Genomic DNA, 18956 nt, shown 5'->3' with positions numbered 1-18956 from the left:
AACCTTTCCGCCGATATACTCTCCTGGATCGGAATAAAATGGGCACTCTTCGTCAACCGATCCACCACTACCCATATCGAATCTACTCCACGCGCGGTCCTGGGAAGTTTGGTGATAAAATCCATGGTGATGTCCTCCCATTTCCACACGGGAATATCCAACGGCTGCATCTTGCCGTGAGGTCTTTGGTGCTCCGCCTTGACCTTCCGGCAGGTCAGGCACCTCTCAACGTACCAAGCGACGTCCCGCTTCATGCAGGGCCACCAATAATCAGGTCGAAGATCTCGATACATCTTCGTCGCCCCTGGATGGATAGAAAACCGAGACTTATGAGCCTCGTCCATCAATACTTGCCGTACCCCACCCCAGTACGGTACCCACACCCTACCATGAAGCGTCATCAAACCCCGACTGTCGTAGTCGAACGAAGCTACTCGGCCCACTATCCTCTCGCACCTCTGCCTCTCCTCCTTGAGACCCTCCAACTGAGCCTCCTTGATCCGCTCCAACAAAGGAGTGATCACCGTCATCCTCATGCACAAATCCCTGATAGGGGCCGCCGACGCCTTACGGCTTAGGGCATCGGCCACCACGTTGGCCTTCCCTGGATGATACAGGATCTCACAGTCATAGTCCTTCAGCACGTCCAACCATCTCCTCTGTCTCATATTCAAACTAGGCTGATCCATAAGGTATCGCAAACTCTTGTGGTCCGTGTAGATAGTACAGCGGACCCCATACAGATAATGTCTCCAAATCTTGAGGGCAAAAACAACTGCCCCCAGCTCCAAGTCGTGGGTAGGATAATTAGCCTCGTGAGGCTTCAACTGTCTCGAGGCATAAGCCACCACGTGGCCTCGCTGCATCAACACTGCTCCCATACCTGTGATCGAAGCATCACAATAGACCACGAAATCCTCAACACCCTCTGGCAAGGTAAGGATCGGAGCCTCGCACAATCTCTGCCTGAGAGTCTCGAACGCCGCCTGCTGCTCAGGCCCCCAACGAAAAGCTACCGACTTCTTGGTTAGTCGGGTGAGCGGCACTGCTATCTTGGAGAAATCCTGAATAAACCTCCGATAATACCCTGCCAATCCTAGGAAGCTCCGAATCTCAGATGGAGACCTCGGGACCTCCCATTGCATCACGGCCTCAATCTTGGCCGGGTCAACCAAAATACCCTTCTGATTAACGAGATGCCCAAGAAACTGCACCTCGCGTAACCAGAACTCGCACTTGGAGAACTTAGCGAACAGTCTCTCCCTCCTCAAAGTCTCCAACACCTCCCGCAGGTGCTCCTCGTGCTGTCCCTGCGTCTTGGAATACACCAAGATGTCATCGATGAACACTATCACTGACCGATCCAGCATCGGTCTGCACACGCGGTTCATGAGATCCATGAACGCGGCTGGGGCATTGGTGAGCCCAAATGGCATCACCACAAACTCATAATGACCATACCGGGTCCTGAAAGCAGTCTTCTGAACATCCTCATCCCTGACCCTCATCTGATGGTAACCGGAGCGTAGGTCGATCTTGGAGAACCAAGACGCTCCCTGGAGCTGATCAAACAAGTCATCTATCCTCGGAAGTGGGTAACGGTTCTTCACCGTTACCTTGTTCAACTCCCGGTAATCAATACACATCCGATGCGACCCGTCTTTCTTCCTCACAAATAAGATCGGCGCTCCCCAAGGCGAACTGCTTGGTCTAATGAAACCCTTGTCTAACAGCTCCTGAAGCTGTGTAGACAACTCCTGCATCTCAGGGGGAGCAAGTCGATATGGTGCTTTGGCTATCGGAGCCGCACCAGGAACCAGGTCGATCCTGAACTCAACCTGCCTCTCAGGAGGTATCCCCGGCAAATCCTCGGGAAACACATCCGGGTAATCTCGAACAATAGGAACATCATCGATCGTCGTCTTGCCCTTATCCCGGGCGTCCAAGACGTAGGCTACATAACCGACGCAACCCTGCTGAACGTAGCGCCTCGCCCTAGCGGCAGAGCAGAAAGTCAATCCTCGTTGGGGCCTCTCGCCCTGAACCACTATCTCTCCCCCACTGGGAGTGCGAACCCTCACTAGCTGAAGCTCACAATCAATCACCGCCCCATTGGGGCTTAGCCAATCCATTCCCACAATAACTTTATTCCCGCGCAGGGGAATTGGAACCAAATCCACTGAAAACTGCTCCTCAAATATTTGAAGGGAACACCCTCTATATACTTTGTCGACCCTCACGGTCCTATCATCTGCTATCTCAACCTCTAACGGACAATCCAGTTCCCCCGGAGTCCTGCTAAATCTCTTGCTAAGCGCAAGCGATACAAATGATCGGGTGGCCCCCGAGTCAAACAATACCAAAGCAGGGATGCCGTTCACCGAGAACGACCCTAAATAAAACGTACCATCAAATAATATTCAAACGATATATTAATAATTAAAAGATGAAACAAATGTACATACCCGTCACCACATCAGGAGTCGCTCGCGCCTCCTCTGCTGTCATCTGGAATGCCCTGCTCTTCGCCACCGGCGCATCGGCTCGGCCCTGACGGCCATCCGTGATCCTCAAAGTAGCAGGGGCGGGTGCATGCACCTTCCCTGCTGCAGCTAAACTGGGACACTGGGACCTTTTGTGTCCCCTCTGATTGCACTGAAAGCAAATCAGATCTGATGCTGTAACCGTAGTGGCAGGGGCCGTACAATCCCTACTCATGTGCCCGGTCCGACCGCACTTGTAGCAGCCGGAGCTCCCTGCCTTGCACGCCCCCTCGTGCAACCTCCCACACTTGCCACATCGACCGTGGCTCTGCTGACCCCTGGACCTGTGATCTGAAACCTTGGGCTTTTTGCCCACACTGCCTGCACCCGAAACCGCCTCCGGTTTCCTCTTCCTCTCCATCTCGAGATCAATCTCCCTCTCTCTGGCTCTAGCAATCATGTCGTCCAGTGTTTTGCAACTGGACCGGCTCACAAACATACGAATGTCGCTCCGCAACATCTCGTGATAACGGGCCTTCTTCATCTCCTCGTCTGCTGCATACTGAGGAACAAGAAGGGCCCGCTCCCTGAACTTGGCGGTGATCTCCGCCACTGTCTCGGTAGTCTGGGTAAGATCCTGGAACTCCCTGGCTAACTGTTGCACCTCAATGACCGGTGCGAACTCCGCTCTGAACCTGGTAGAGAAATCAGCCCAGGTCATGGCATCCAATGCCGCATCATCGCTGATGGTATGTCCTACCTCCTCCCACCAGTCACGTGCCCTGTCCTTCAGGAGACAGGACGCCAATCTGACCTTGTCCCCCTCGGGACATCTGCTAGTGCGGAATGCGTTGGCCACATCCGCCAACCACCTGGTACTCGCTATGGGGTCCCGTGCCCCGTGATAGTCAGGAGCTCCGCATGCCCTGAACTCCCTGAAAGTGAGTGTGCGCGACCCCATCACGGCCGCCATCTCAGTACGGAAGGTACTCAGTCTCTCATCCATCATCTCCAAAATGCCCTCCTTGATCGAACCGAAGATCACAGGAGTCTGCTCAAGTATGATGCGAGTAATCTCAGAAGAAAGGAACTCTCTGGTCTGCTCATCGATCTGTCCGATCTCCGGGTCGGATCCCGATCCTGATCCTCCTCCGACATCTGAACTGCCGGCTGCTGGCCTCGGACGCAAAACTACCATTCTGAAACATATCATAACAACATCAGAACATTGAAATATTTCAAGGGATCATGATACGACTACTAGCTTCCTGGTCTAATCTTGGCCTTCCTTGATTTGAATACGGATCCTCTGCTTCCAGTAGTATGGGCCCCTACTACCTTCCACATCTATCCATACTTTCCTCAAGAACTGCCTCGACTTCCCCAAGTCACTTCTACTGCTGCTATTCCCTGCTATTCTCACCCTAGGCTTGCCCTAGAGAAAACTCGAGCTCAACACGACTGGTCCTCAGCTGCTGTAGGTCTCCTTGCACTGCCAGTTAGCCATCACCTGAACACCATCACATGTGATGAGGATCGGATAATCCTTCAAGTAAAAAGATCCGTCCCTACAACGGTTGGACTCAAACAAGAGCTGCGCAGTAGGGCCAGTTCCAGCACTCTGGGATTATTCAAACCTGATCACGTGTGGTGTGACGTGTCCACCTAATGGCTAACTCCCATTACTCGGAATCCCACTAAGCACAAAGCAAGCAGCATTCGGACAAGGGAAACAGACTCACGCAAGCTATTCTTATAGCAAGAAACTGCACTAGCATAGGATGCTAAGCTCATACGATCAGGCTATTCTACTGCTGTCTACTCAATTCTAGCATGCAATATTCATAGAGTTGTAACACATAAGCAGGCACATAAGGCGTTCTCCTACACCCTTAGTCCTATTCTAGCATGCTGTTCTACTAAACTGAAATTGAACAAATAACTTGTATGGGTAATTTGGGAGTACTTACTTGAGCTCGGTTGACCGCATGCACACACCTTTTTCTTAAAACAATTCTTTTCCTTCTAAGTGTTTTCAAAATTCTTTTGTAAAAACATTTTATTAAAAATCTTTTATTTCCCTTTAGTTTGAGTTCAGATACGCCCGAGAGTGTACCCGAATCCCTCAAACCAGGGCTCTGATACCAACTTGAAACGACCCAAAAATACGACCCAAAAATTTCGTTTTTAATACCATCAAAACTATAATCAGAGTATCATATAGATAAACCATGCGTGATATGTCCCAAAAGATAATAAAGTACTGTGCGGAAAATGTAACATGCTCTATCCAAAACAACAACTAAATCAAATCCAAACTAAAGCTGAAACGGTGGTGTGTGCGATGCCGTCATCCAGAGCTCTTCCCTTTGCTTGCGGAAGTACCTGAAACCAAAACTGAAACTGTAAGCATGAAGCTTAGTGAGCTCCCCCAACTTACCACATACCATACAACAACATATAAACACATATTGGGCCTTGCCCACTGCATCGGGTCGGGACCCGGAAAACTGCATCGGACTGAAGTCCGGAACTGACTGGGACCTTGTCCCCTGCATCGGACCGAAGTCCGGAACTAACTGCATCGGACCGAAGTCCGGAACTGACTGCATCGGACCGAAGTCCGGAACTAACTGGGACCGTGTCCCCTGCATCGGACCGAGGTCCGGGACTGACTGCACATAGCATAGCATATCATAACAATTTATACTGCATACTGCATCGGGCCGTGGCCCGGAACATAAACACATACACATAGCACATAAAACATGTCTGAACCACGAAGGCATCAAACATACTAACTACTACATCGGACCGAAGTCCGGAAACTACTATTAACTGGACGGGCCGACATTGTGGCCTTAGACCCGTCCCTACGGGAAGGAAACTCACCTCGTAAGCTAGCGGATGAGAGTGCGGCTCGGAAAGCTAACGGCTGCTGCTCCTGAATCTCCTCGGCTACAAATCCATAAACACACTCAATCAATCACTAGCACTACACTCAGGGTAAAATGACTCTTTTACCCTTGGTCAATGTTGACTTACTCAGGGCTGACTCGCCGAGTCGGGATATCCGACTCGCCGAGTCCTAGACTCTCCGCTTAACTCTTACATGCTGTTACTCGTCGAGTGTGGCATCGACTCGACGAGTACCCTCTGGATCCAAGAACTCAGATGATCTTCATCCGACTCGCCGAGTCAGATGAACAGACTCGACGAGTTGTTCTTGATCCTCAAGAAGATTGCCTTGGACTCGCCGAGTTGTATGAACAAACTCGCCGAGTCCCTCCATCACTGAGTCTACTCTTAACTCGCTGAGTCCACTCCCTAACTCACCTCGTACACGCGACACTGAAGGAACTGAAGAACTCGGGACTCGCGACCGGACTCGTCGAGTCGTTCTTCCGACTCGCCGAGTCGCCGCCATGCAACACATTTTTACTCGATTTCTCTTAAATCCAACACATGCAAATGATAGATCTGGGTCCATTAAGCTGTTTTACCACGTAAAGTTTCCAACTTTACGTGCACAACTACATGATTGAGGGAAATAAGACTAAAATATGCACAATAAGGGTAGATCCATGGCTAACATGCAATGTAACCCCAAAAAGGCAGTGGATCTGGACTCTACAACACCCCAACACTCAGATCTAAAGATATTTCGGCTTAACAACACATTCAAGCAAGCATAAAGCTTGGAACAAGCATCAAATAGCCCTTAAAAGAGCTCTAATGGAAGTTTAAGCATGAAACCAGAAGGGAACTCCGAAAATACCTCAATAAGTTCACCCTTGACCTTGGATCTTGGCACTAGAACACGTTTCCTTGCTTCCTTCTTCTTCTCCTTCTTCACTCCTTCACAAAATGGGACAAGATCACATATAAGCTCACAAGAGGAAGGTTTAGGGTTTCTCACAGTGCTCTCAGGGGGAAAGTGACGAGATGGAGGCTATAATGGGGTTTAAATAGTGAGCAAACCCGGGGAGTTAGGGTTTCACCCAGACGGACGGACTCGCCGAGTCCAGGATATGGACTCGCCGAGTCGCCGGCTCCCGCGTGCACAAGATGCGCGACCCGACTCGGCGAGTCAGGCTAGAACTCGCCGAGTCCCTCTTGAAAACTTAGCCCAAAATCAAATTAATTAACATACCGTAAACGGGTCGTTACATTTGGTTTGGTTTATTTTAGTTTTATTATGTGAAATTCCAATTCTTTGTAAGTTGTTTGTATGTTTCAGATCAATTCATTACAATAGCTCTAAAACTTAATTTATTTCGGACTTTAGAGGGATCGGAGGTTTACAACAGTTAAGACATGTAGCTTAAAAATGGAAATGAAGAAAGTTGGTTTTAAAATCTTCCCTAGGCTGAGTCTCATCTGTTGGTTCAATAAGGAGTAATTGACCTCTTTATTGGTTTGTCATAAGAGCTTTATAAGAAAAGTAGGCTTTTGGATAATTCGTGGAAGCTCTATTGGCATTCTTGACATCAGTTTGACAAGGAATGAACTTATGAACTATAATGTAATTGAGTTGCATTTTCTGGTTTATTACAGTCAACTAGTGCATATGTTTTAGCTATTTTATATTGTTTTGGTGACAAAATTTGCTAAGCTTACTAAAAAAATTTCTTTTTTTGTTAACTTCAGAAAGTGGAAATGGAACCATGCCCGAAGGTGCACTCATTTCAGCTAAGGAAAGAGTATCCTTTTTCCCACCCTTATGATATTTTACTGACTTTTATGTTGATTATGGTCTTTCTTTAGAAGAAATTACTATGCAATTTGGCCTTTCTTTAGACAAGATTCGGTAATCCTCTGTTTCTTTTATATGTGTAATGATGATGATTAAAGAATATATTTTGATGGTTTTGAAATTTTAACTGGGAGGCGATTGAAGGGATGGTAATTGAGGGGCTGATTTACTCATCGATTGATGAAAATACTTCAAGTCCACTGGCAATATGTGATTCTGATTCCGGGACTGTTTTCAAGTATGGAATAGGTTGATAGTTTTGGTTCCTAACTTTTCCCTGTGTTTCTTGTTTGCTCTTTTTGAATCATGATGCTAGTTAAACTTAGTTTATCTGGTTTTGCTTTTACCAGTAAGATACTTGCTTTCAAGAGTTCACTTTTATTATCCTCAAATGATCCACCCTTTTATTGGCCTTTGGAGAGTAAATAGTTGATGATATAGATGTAATTCTAAAGATGAATCTCTATCTGTTTATCGTGTTTTAAACGTTTAATGTCAATTAATACTTAATGATCTATCATTTTGAGAATTGGTCGGCTGGGGATTAATTGACATCTCTCAGCTATGAAGTCGCTGACAATCTCTGTGAAATTAAAGGGTAATACTATAATTATTGAATTATCTCTTGTTCTTTTCATAATCAGTTGTTTTTTGTTTTGTGTAGCTGTTGTTGGGGGACTACCATCATATGCTTCATGGATGGCTCTCTCGGTAACAAGAATTAGTTAGAAACAAGTGAGTTGCTAGAAGAACTTATACTTCTCATTTCATTTTCATATCGATAATCTGTGGATGAATTGTGTAAATATAAATATAAAACATAATAAAGTTGAATTTCTTCACATTTTGATTGGAATTTTTCCAAGTTTAGATGTGTACTATATTTAGAGGGAGCTTGGAAAATCATCTTTTTAGAAGTAAGTTTTCGCCATTTTTTTCCCATTTGGGAACTTTTCGAAATTGTGCACGTATTATACCAGCTACTCTTCACCATGGAAATTTTCCAATTTTGTTGTTTGTAACTGTATGCAGGTTGTTGCTTGTCCATGTGTATTGGGTTTAGCAACACCAACTGTTGTGCTGGTAAACCCATTTTTCCAATATATTTCCTTTCTTTTAAAAAAAAATCGTTTAGCAAAAGTAAAAGAGTTGTTTTTAGTTTATTTGTTACTGATAGGCTGTTGCAGAGGGAAGAGCTATATACAATAACAAAAAGTAGTTCATTAGATTGGTGGTTGGGGATTAATTTGTATTCCTTAGGTATGGATGTCAAAAAATTATCTTAACATTGTCCTAACATTTATTCTTATTACAATTTAAAAAAAATATTGAATCTATGTTGTTTTTGTTGTTAGGTTGATAGAGAATTGCAGCCATGGATTGCTAAAGATGATGATGTTGGTTATTAGGTTGAGAGAGAATTGCAGCCATGGATTTCAACTGTATGTGTCTCATGTGAAGCCCGCTTTTATTAGAACTATTAATCTCAGAGATTTCAAGTTTTTCATATTTCTTGTATGTAATTAGTTTGTAAATTTTTGTTACAACTTCTATTGTTTTGTTTTATCTTTCCATTGAAAGATTATTTGTATGACATTAAATTTTATGTAATAGATTGTATTTTTTCTATATGATATTTTATTTTATTTTATGAGACATGAAATGCAAATTTAATTTAAAAATTAAAAAAAATAAAAATTACGATATGCAAAAATGTGTGTCATCTTCATTTATGACATGAACTTTCTTGACAGCAGCTTTAATGATACGCATTGCGTGTCGTAAATGCACGTCGTCTATAGACGACGCACAAAAGCACGTCGTCTCTCGTTATGACAGGGCCTTCCTTGACGTGCATTTGCGCGTCGTCTAAGCGTTTTATGACGCGTAATGAGCGTCGTAAAAGGCCTTTTTTCTAGTAGTGTTATAAATTTGGTGGACAAAAATAAAATGATTGACAATGATGATGTCAACAAATAATCTAAGGTTGGAAAATATAGGGTTGAAATGCAATCAACGACTCTGATTTCTTCAGTTTAGAATTAAAGATTCTCTATTAATAATATTTAGAGAAAAGGAGTTGCTTTTGCTTTTACATGAGTATATAAGAGAGTGTCTTGCATGAGTTTTTGGCTTGTTTTCACTAGTTTTTCTTCTCTTCTCGCCTATGAACAAAATTAGTTCACTTCCTACACCTTTCTCTCTTCTGAAGCAAGTTTGGTGAATTAAAAGCCCTCTTGAGTTGTCTCTTTAGTGCTTATTTGAGTTAAGTACTTAAAGGCTTAAAACACTCAAGAATACAAGAAGGTACTAGTTTTCCAAGTTCCTTACTCTTGATGGGGGATACACATAGAGAAATTATATTCTTGAATTTTTGTTATCTTCATCAACAAACCCAAACCAAGTGGGTTCAAATACTTCAAAGGTTATCCTTCTAAAACACTCTTTGGTTGTTTTTTGTTTCATAGTAACCTCTATAAATGGATCCTAGATGGTTTGGTTTTGCTATAAATTAAATATAATCTTGTTATTTCTTAACGCTCCTGTTGACCGGTATTATTAAAAACCCTTATATTTTGTATCAAAACCCATCAGTTGTATCAGAGTCATCTTATATATGTTAAAATGAGTTTTTATGTTTGACAATATTTGGTTTTTGAAAAAAAAAACATGGATTCATTTTAGTTAAGAAAAGTCCATAATTTTCTTTTTTGGCAGCTTCTTGGTTAAAATTGTTTATTTTTATATATAAGCATTTTTCATGCATTTTGGTTATATAAAAGTTGTCTTAGAACAAACAAAGAGTTGTATGTTATAATATTTGATATTTTGTTGTGTATAAATAAACCATTTGGACCTTTGAGTGGGATTTGGTTGATATTTTTTTATTCGTAAGATGTAATAGATAAATATAACATTAATAAGTCTTCACAACTAGGCCTAACTATAACGATAATGTTGGGTCAAAATATGGTTTATAGTTTGCTTTTCTGGGCAAATGTATTTTTCTGTAATATTTCTGGAGTTTACGGTCATGTTTACGGTTGAGTTTACGGCCGTAAACACCTTATGGCCGTAAACCCATTTACGGCCCATGTTATCCGGCCCATGTTCTCCAAGTATAAATATAGGTGTTAGGGTGAGGAGTAGAGATTGATGAACCCTAGACATTGTACGACCAAGAGAGAGAGGAAGAGAGAGCATATTGTGTGATAGAATCTATTGTAAGGAAATTCATTCATATCATCAATACAATCAAGATTCTTAATATTCTTCTTCTCCTTCTCTTCTTATTGTGATCTGGCATCATCCGTTTGATTGGGATTACGCACCATCAAACGGATCTGATTGATACACAGGCAAATTAGGGACTTACAGATAATAAGTCTTCAGTAGCATCATTGATCAACCGCTACTCCCACAAGTGTTATCTTCTATCTCACAGTTTCCTAAGAAATCCTGTGGTTTTGAAACGTCAACATAATGATGGCGAGATCATAAGTTTGAGAGACATATTAATTAAGAATCATTTTTCTTTTAGAAAAAAAAATCTTTCTTAAGATATTTTACAAACACTAGTTTACTCTCTTTATAGGATACTTTACCAATCATATCTTATTATCTTTTATGATATCTTACCAATCCTAACTTACTATGTTTATAGGATACATTACCAATCCTATCTTACTATCTTTTAGAATATTTTACTCATCCTAACTTATTAATTGTATAGGATACTTTACCAATCTTATCTTATTATATTTTAGGATATTTTATTAAACCTAATGCATTTTATTTGCTACTCTAAGTCATCCCTCTTAGTAGTTGGATTTCTAAGGTGGTTATAATGTATTATCATTAGCCCTCATAATCGACGTTGTTTGACTTGTGATTCCCCCGCACGACTCTTCATCGGATGTCGAAAAGTGAGTAATAAGAAAGTTATCCTGCTGGGATTATGGCTAGCAATCGCAGGTGGGGGTGTCAAACCCCGTATATATATATATATATATATATATATATATATATATATATATATATATATATATATATATACATCTTTTGTCTCTCACAAGATTAATGATTACAGGTTCGATGTTACGAATTGAATCAAGCTAAGGATGAAAAATATCAGCTCACTAACACATTAACCCTAGGTATTTTATATTTTATCTTTCTTTCTTTGTGCTTAACTATAACTATCACAATATAAACCCTTTTAATTTTATATTTGATAATTATACCTTTTAGATCTCATAATTATCTAGTATGTATGTATGTATATATATATATATATATATATATATATATATATATATATATATATATATATTGTTTTCCATACATATACACCCTAATTATGGTTAATTTGAAAACTGGATATATGGATAGAGTAACGATTAGGTATAATGCATAGACTTATATTTGACCAGCATTACTTCTAAGTACTATGTTATCCTAGTAAATTCGTCATTATAAAATCTACGTAATATCATAGCTTACAACTAGGTATAGTATTTATAGTTACATTATCCTAAGGTTTTATGCTTTATATAACGATTGATATTTGTAAATGTAAGTACATTTTGATAATGAAGTCTAATAAGCATGTATTCCCCTATAAAACTTTTAAAATAATAAAATGGAGCCGTGAACTCAGCCTTGAAGCGTGATACCTTTGATGTAGGGTAGAATTGGGCCTTGGGATTCAAAGATCGCTTCGGGATCGAATGGATTCGAGAAAAAAATGTAAATATATAACTATAATATAAAATTAGTTTTCTAGGATTTTTATGTAGGAAAGTCGAAGAAAACGAGGGAGAGAGAAGAAAATAATGGAGTGAGGAATGAAGTGAGGGGCTTCTACCCTTTTATAGAAAAAATTTATGAAGTGCGCCCCGTGCACTTGGAGTGCGCGTCGCGTGCTTGTGACGTTGCACCATTCTGCTACTGCCACGTTTCAATTTCTTATGGTGTCACATTGCCCTTCTACATGCTGTGCGCGCTGTGCAACTTCCTTACGCCTAACACATTTCACAAAACTTAAAAATCCATAACTTCTTCATACAATCTCCGTTTTCGATGTTCTTTATATCCATGCATACCTCTTAATGGGTACTACAACTTTCCTTTAGGTTGGCAAATTCCAACTTTTATTTTAGCCCTTATTTTATAAGATTTAATGATTTTGCAAAAATCATAACTCTCTCATACAGACTTCGATTTTGGCGTTCCTTTTACCAAAATTTCTATCTTAAGAGTACTACAATTTTCTTTTTGGTGAGTTTACCCAGAAGTCAACCATTCTCTTCATAGCTTTTCACATTAATAATGTTTAACTACGCGGCTGATTCATATCTCTTATATAAGAACTCAGATTTTTACGAATTTTATATTTTCGGTATCGGGATGACACAAATTTTATATATATATATATATATATATATATATATATATATATATATATATATATATATATATATATATATATATATATATATATATATATATATATATATATATATATATATATACGTTTCTGCTGATTAATTTTCGGATTAATTTTTACGACATACATACAGACAATCCGGTTGATTTTTCCTATTTTTATCAATAATTGATATATTACGTATTAAGTCTATTATATTCGACGTTGGTGACTTTTCGTAAATAACGATTGATGCCAAAAGTCACAATTTTGCATTCTTCCTCCGTTTAAGGAATTTCGTCCCCGTAGTTCACCTAGGAGTGCTTGACGCAAATGAACTATTGAGAGAGAATATAGAGAGTATACTTTTAGTTACTAGTAATCATTCTTATAATTTAGTTCTACAAGGAGTAAATTTACTCTTGGATTTTAAAACTTATGGTAATGATTAATATTTTGATCTAAAAAATACCTATCATTTAAGATATTCGTGGTTAATATTTATATACAATCACCTATCATTTCATGTTTCTATCTAGAAATAACCTATCATTCAAGATAGTGGTGATTAATATTTTTATCCGAAAATTATCTATCATTTACGATAGTCGTGATTTATATATCTTTTTAATCTAAAAATCACATATCATTTAAGATAGTCGTGATTCATATTTTTTTTTTCCAGAAAATCACCTATCATTTATGATAGTCGTGATTTATATATCTTTTTTTTATTTTATCTAAAACTCTCCTATCATTTAAGATAGTTGTGATTAATATTTTTATCTTAAAATCACCAATCATTTATGATAGTCATGATTTATATATCTTTTTATCTAAAAATCACCTATATTTTAAAATAGTCGTGTTTAATTACCGATCAGTCAAGTAAGTGTCAATTACTTACTGATGCCTAGAGGAGTAGTAATCCCTCAAGCAAGCACTTACTGAGATTTTCGTGGTAGTGATTCCCTCACATAAGTATTGTCTGATACGTGAATAGTGATAGTGATTTCCCCAAAAAAGTACTTACTAATACATAGTGGTAGTGATTCCTTAAGATAAGCGTTGTTTGACACATAGTGATAGTAATTTCCCCTGATAAGTACTTACTGATTTTAAGAGGGTCTATAATAACTGAAAGGTTACTTAATAAGTTCTTTTATTACTAGGAGGTCTCCTTCACCCTTCATTATTATGCATAAAATGTTATCTAATTATCTTGACGAATACTATGACAAACCGACACTTTTTCACCGAGCAACCGATCCATATATCTATAATTCACTTGAAATTTAGCATCTTTTAATAGTATATTGGATCCGCACGAGTGCTTTAGGCTTAATATATCATAGATATGGACCTTAGGAAGGGTTGGGAAGGGTGTTGCATCACAAAATCAAGCCAAACACACCAAGAGAGGTGTATGCGGCCGCACACCCACCAGCAAACCCCTCCAACCTCACACTCAGCCCTATATAAAGTGGAGGACCCCCTTCCATTCACTTTTGGCTGCATCCTTTCTCTCTCTATACTTTCTCTCTCTAGAAAACCACCCAAGAACACTTAGAAGGCTTCCAAAATGTGAAGAACATCATCATTCAGCTGGCCATAGAGGTAATACAATTTAATCCAAGCCTCAAACTCATAATATTCTTCGTGTTCTTCATCCCATGAAGGAGTGCGGCCGCACACCTTTATCAGATGGCCACACACACTCATAACACCCTCCAAAGTGAAAGTAAGGCCACACAATCGACACATGGGACTCAAACAAGGAGTGTACGGCTGCACACCCCTATGTGCGGCCGCATACACACCCTGTACAGCCGCACACTCTAGTGTGCAGCCTCACACACAAGTCTGGCCGCATTCCCCAGCCACACACTCACCTTTATGGCCATAAAGACACCCTAACACCCATATTTGGCCTTAAACTTGTATAGATCATTGAGTATAGAAAATAGGACACTTAGTCCTAGTGATTTCAATCCCTTAGGGTGATTCCTCATCAACTTTAGTCATGAAACACCCTAGCTCTAACAAATATATGTGTCACTATATGATTAATAGGGGTTACTTGTGTTCGGAACACCCGTTGACACTCAGCACTTATACGAATCGCACACTCGAACCCTCCATTAACTGTGAGTTCATACCCCTTAATTAGCATTTCAAACGATTTTAAATGCTTTTATGGGGGGGGGGGAATACAAGTTGAATTCAATACCTTACATTATCAATCACACATGATTTAAAACTTGTTATCAAAAGGATTTTCTATAACATCTTGTCAGTAAAGTTATTTCAAAAGTTTGTCAACCTCATTTTCACAATCGTCTTAAAACTAATTTTCAATGTTTTCAAATCTTAAATTATTATCAAATCATGTCTACACCAATATATTTATATAAGTAAGTATTGAAGGACTTATAACTGATAACTGACCTTATTTCCTGTTCTTGTTTGATTGTGGACTTAGGGTGTTAGGTTATCTATCCGAGTGTCGTTGAATACTTAGTTATATATCTTGTATATTTGTGTTAGATATAAAAGTTTTCACTCTAGTTCGATACTTCTACATATCGAAGACACTCAATCAAGTACTCTATTTAACTATAATAAGTATAGTTAAGAATTACCACTCATTTCTGATGTTACTATGATATACACTATGGTTAGTACAATTACAAGAATATATGTACAATGCAATATGTGAAGTGAATACTATGCACTATACTAAGGAAACACTATCTACTATAAGGAGAATACTATAAACTACTTTAAGAGTACAGAACACGGTATAATAAGAGAACGCTATTTATACAATATGATAGAAAATACTACAACAGAATGTGATGCACTATTTCTCTATACGACCTATCGCTATGCGATCGTTGGGTAGCCATCGTCTCCTGGAGGGAGAGCGACCACTACGTGTATAGATCTATACGGTATGGATTTTTCCCCATCCTGACTGCTAGCTACAGTCCGAGCCTTGTAGGCCCAGGGATGACAAAACACTACTATACTATTGGTGACCTGGAGGGTCAGCCACTACACTACTATCACCCAGTCTGGTTACATACGTGTTCAAATTCAAAACTTTATTAAACATACATCCTGAAGTGTACACACAATTAATACTATCCAGAGTTGCATTCACTAATACACTTAACCGGCAGTGATACTGCTGGGGTGAAACTCTATTATTTCTCTATATTGAACATGTTTAAAACTGTATTTTTATTCCTGATATTCTCCCGAGAAAACTATTACATTTTCAAAGAAACAACTTACAAATACTAAGTCTTGGTAGAAGACTACTTTTGCTAGAAAATATGGGATTTACTAAGGATCAAACCATCTTCAACTTTGTTAATAAATGGCATACTATGTGATTTGTAAATACTTTTATTTCAAGTAATGACACTAAATACTTATGAACTCACTAGCTTTATGCTGATACTCGTTTTCAAAATAACTTGTATTCTCAGGTTAACGATAAGCAGATACTGGTACAGCTTTTGGAAGACGGAGCACATATAAGACTCATCTTTTCTTTTTTTTTTTTTTTTATACTTTTGGTATCTATATACATAACTGTACAGAACACACTTGTATTACAATTATTATGTTAATGCAATGGATGTGGTTACTTGTTTTTACTATTATGCATGGTTATGATACTGAACATGACGTCCTACACCCCAGAACGTATTCCGCCGTTCTCGGTTTTGGGGTGCGACAGATTGGTATTAGAGCTTTGTTTATAGTGAATCAAGTATATCAACCCATAAAAGATATACGAACTATAAACACTTCGGGACTAAAACACTCTGACCAAGAATATATTCTAAAATATTTAACTAAGTATATCTATATACATCCATGTATACAGAGGGTCAGTATCATACTAGAACAGAACAAAAGTATTAAGATTGTTGAGCATCACAATTGGGCTTAGATATATATAGTCACATCTAGGCGGATGTAGCCTGATCAACTACATTTTCCTAGGAGTGAGTAGCATGTGCCTAAGAATGGTTGTGGTGCTGCAACAAGTCTAAAACTTACCAACACTACCACAAGAACATTAACATGAGAATACTATAGGTGTATTCTGCATCTCTATAACTTACATATGTGAGAACTAAAAAGGTCATTATTAGTAGAGCAATAGTTGCTAAGTGGATACGTCACAGTTACATGTGACTTAGGTTTTATAGACTTAGAATCTGTGATCTTTGCTTTACTTCCTGTTCCTTGTTTGGTTGTGGATTTAGAGTTAGGGTCACTTATTCGAAGGTCTATTCTGCCCCGGCCACATGTAATTAGTATACATCGTGCAAGTGTTGGTCCAACTCGTAATCATCATCCTATAAGTATCTTAACACGTCTATTAACTATTCTTTCCCCTTTCTCGCGTAGATAACATGACTGGTTTTCACCTTCCCGGCGATCCGTACTTCCCAAACCACGGCAATGGAGGATGGCTTGAAGAGGAGCTAGATGATGATCATCCGATCCCTTTGGATGATCACCATGTAGAGGGCTTTTCGGATAGCTCCGATTCCGAACTAGAAGGCAACAATCTGCCTCCAGTAGCCCCATACCCTAACCCCCGTCCAGCATTTCAGGGTCCCACTCCCATGTGGGTAACAACCCTGAACCGATGGAGTGGTGAGCAGGGTCAACCTTTACCTTTCAACGGGGATCGAAGTTTTTACAACATAAGCGAGGGAGGTTCAGCGGACCGAGTCTTGCCCATCATGGTCCATAGGATCGCCAGAAAAGCCGAGCTGGGTCAAGCAGCCATCGGCAGGGTTGTGGAAGTTGATGCCAACTCTAACCTTAACACTGCCCGTATCCGCCATCTAGAAGAAGCCATGCATAGGACGAGAAGGACCAATGAGGCTCTGCAGCAACAACTAGCTGCATCCTGAGCCGAAGTTAGGGAACTCCAAGCGCGTCAGCGGGCTCACAAGCGACATCTTCTAGATGTTGTATGCCGACTGACTAACTTGAGGGTTCACCCAAGGGGTACCCGTCGCCAGTAGAAGATGTCAACTCATCTTTCTATTTGTTTAAAGGAATAGCCTTTCTTTCCTAAGCTTAATAGAGAACTATTCTGTAATCATTCCTAACTCTGAAAGCACACTAACTAGAACCCTAGGCTGCCAATGTTTTCCCTGATGATTTGATGTAAGACCAACTGTTAGGTCATTTTTCCTGAACTTATTTTACATCATGAATATCAATAATATTGGCAGTTATCTACTTCGTGAGAGTTGCTATACTTACATGTTCCTTTAATCTGTTGCTACGACTCTATTTGATACCTGGACTATGGGGATTTAGTTCGTAAAACTCTCTCATCATGATTTCAATTGATCCTTACTATTGTCACCTTCTTTATAAATTTTTAGTAAAAGATGCCTCCCCGTAAGCGCCCGAGCAGAGGCAGACCTGTAACTCACACTCCTCCGCCACCACCTCCTCCACAATTTGATCCAGTAATGTTCCAAACAACTTTAACCGCAGCAGTGACTGCAACTCTAGCCTAAATAAATTCCAGTGATGCAAGTGGTGCCGGAATGGGCGGCAATTCTAGGCATGGTGAAGTTCACCAGCTGACTCAGTGATGTACCTATAAGGACTTCATGAACTGTAAACCAGCTTTCTACAACGGGACCAAAGGAATCCTTGCGTTGTCTCAATGGTTCGAAATAACGGAGGCAATTTTCGAAATGTGCTCATGCCCTGAAGAGTGTGAGATAAAGTTCGATGCTGCCACCTTCACTAAGAGGGCGTTGACATGGTGGAACGGCCAAGTCAATTCACTCTCTTTGGTAACAGCCAACGCCATGGGATGGGACACACTAAAGGACCTTCTGAGAAAAGAGTACTGCCCTAGGGGTGAAATCCAAAAGCTTGAGGAATAACTCTGGAACCTCAAGATGAAAGGGACCGACGTCACAGCTTATACAACCAGGTTCTGTGACTTGGCAGCCATGTGTCCTAACATGATCCCTTCGGAAAGCAAGAAGATTGAACGATACATTTGGGGTCTAGTGCCCCCGTATCGAGGGAATGTTCTAGCATCACCCCCTACAACCTTTGACAACACCAAGGAATTGGACCAAAGGTTGATTGATCATGAAACTCCCTCCACCCCATCAACAACCACAATGGTTGCCACTGCACCAGCTACGTCCTCCGATAACAAGAGGAAACGGTGGGACCGGAAAAAGGGCAAGTCAACTCAACCAACCTCTAAAAACCAACA

This window comes from Lactuca sativa, chromosome 8 (assembly GCF_002870075.4).
Source record: "Lactuca sativa cultivar Salinas chromosome 8, Lsat_Salinas_v11, whole genome shotgun sequence".
Taxonomy (NCBI): Eukaryota; Viridiplantae; Streptophyta; class Magnoliopsida; order Asterales; family Asteraceae; genus Lactuca; species Lactuca sativa.
This window is presented reverse-complemented; position numbering follows the sequence as displayed.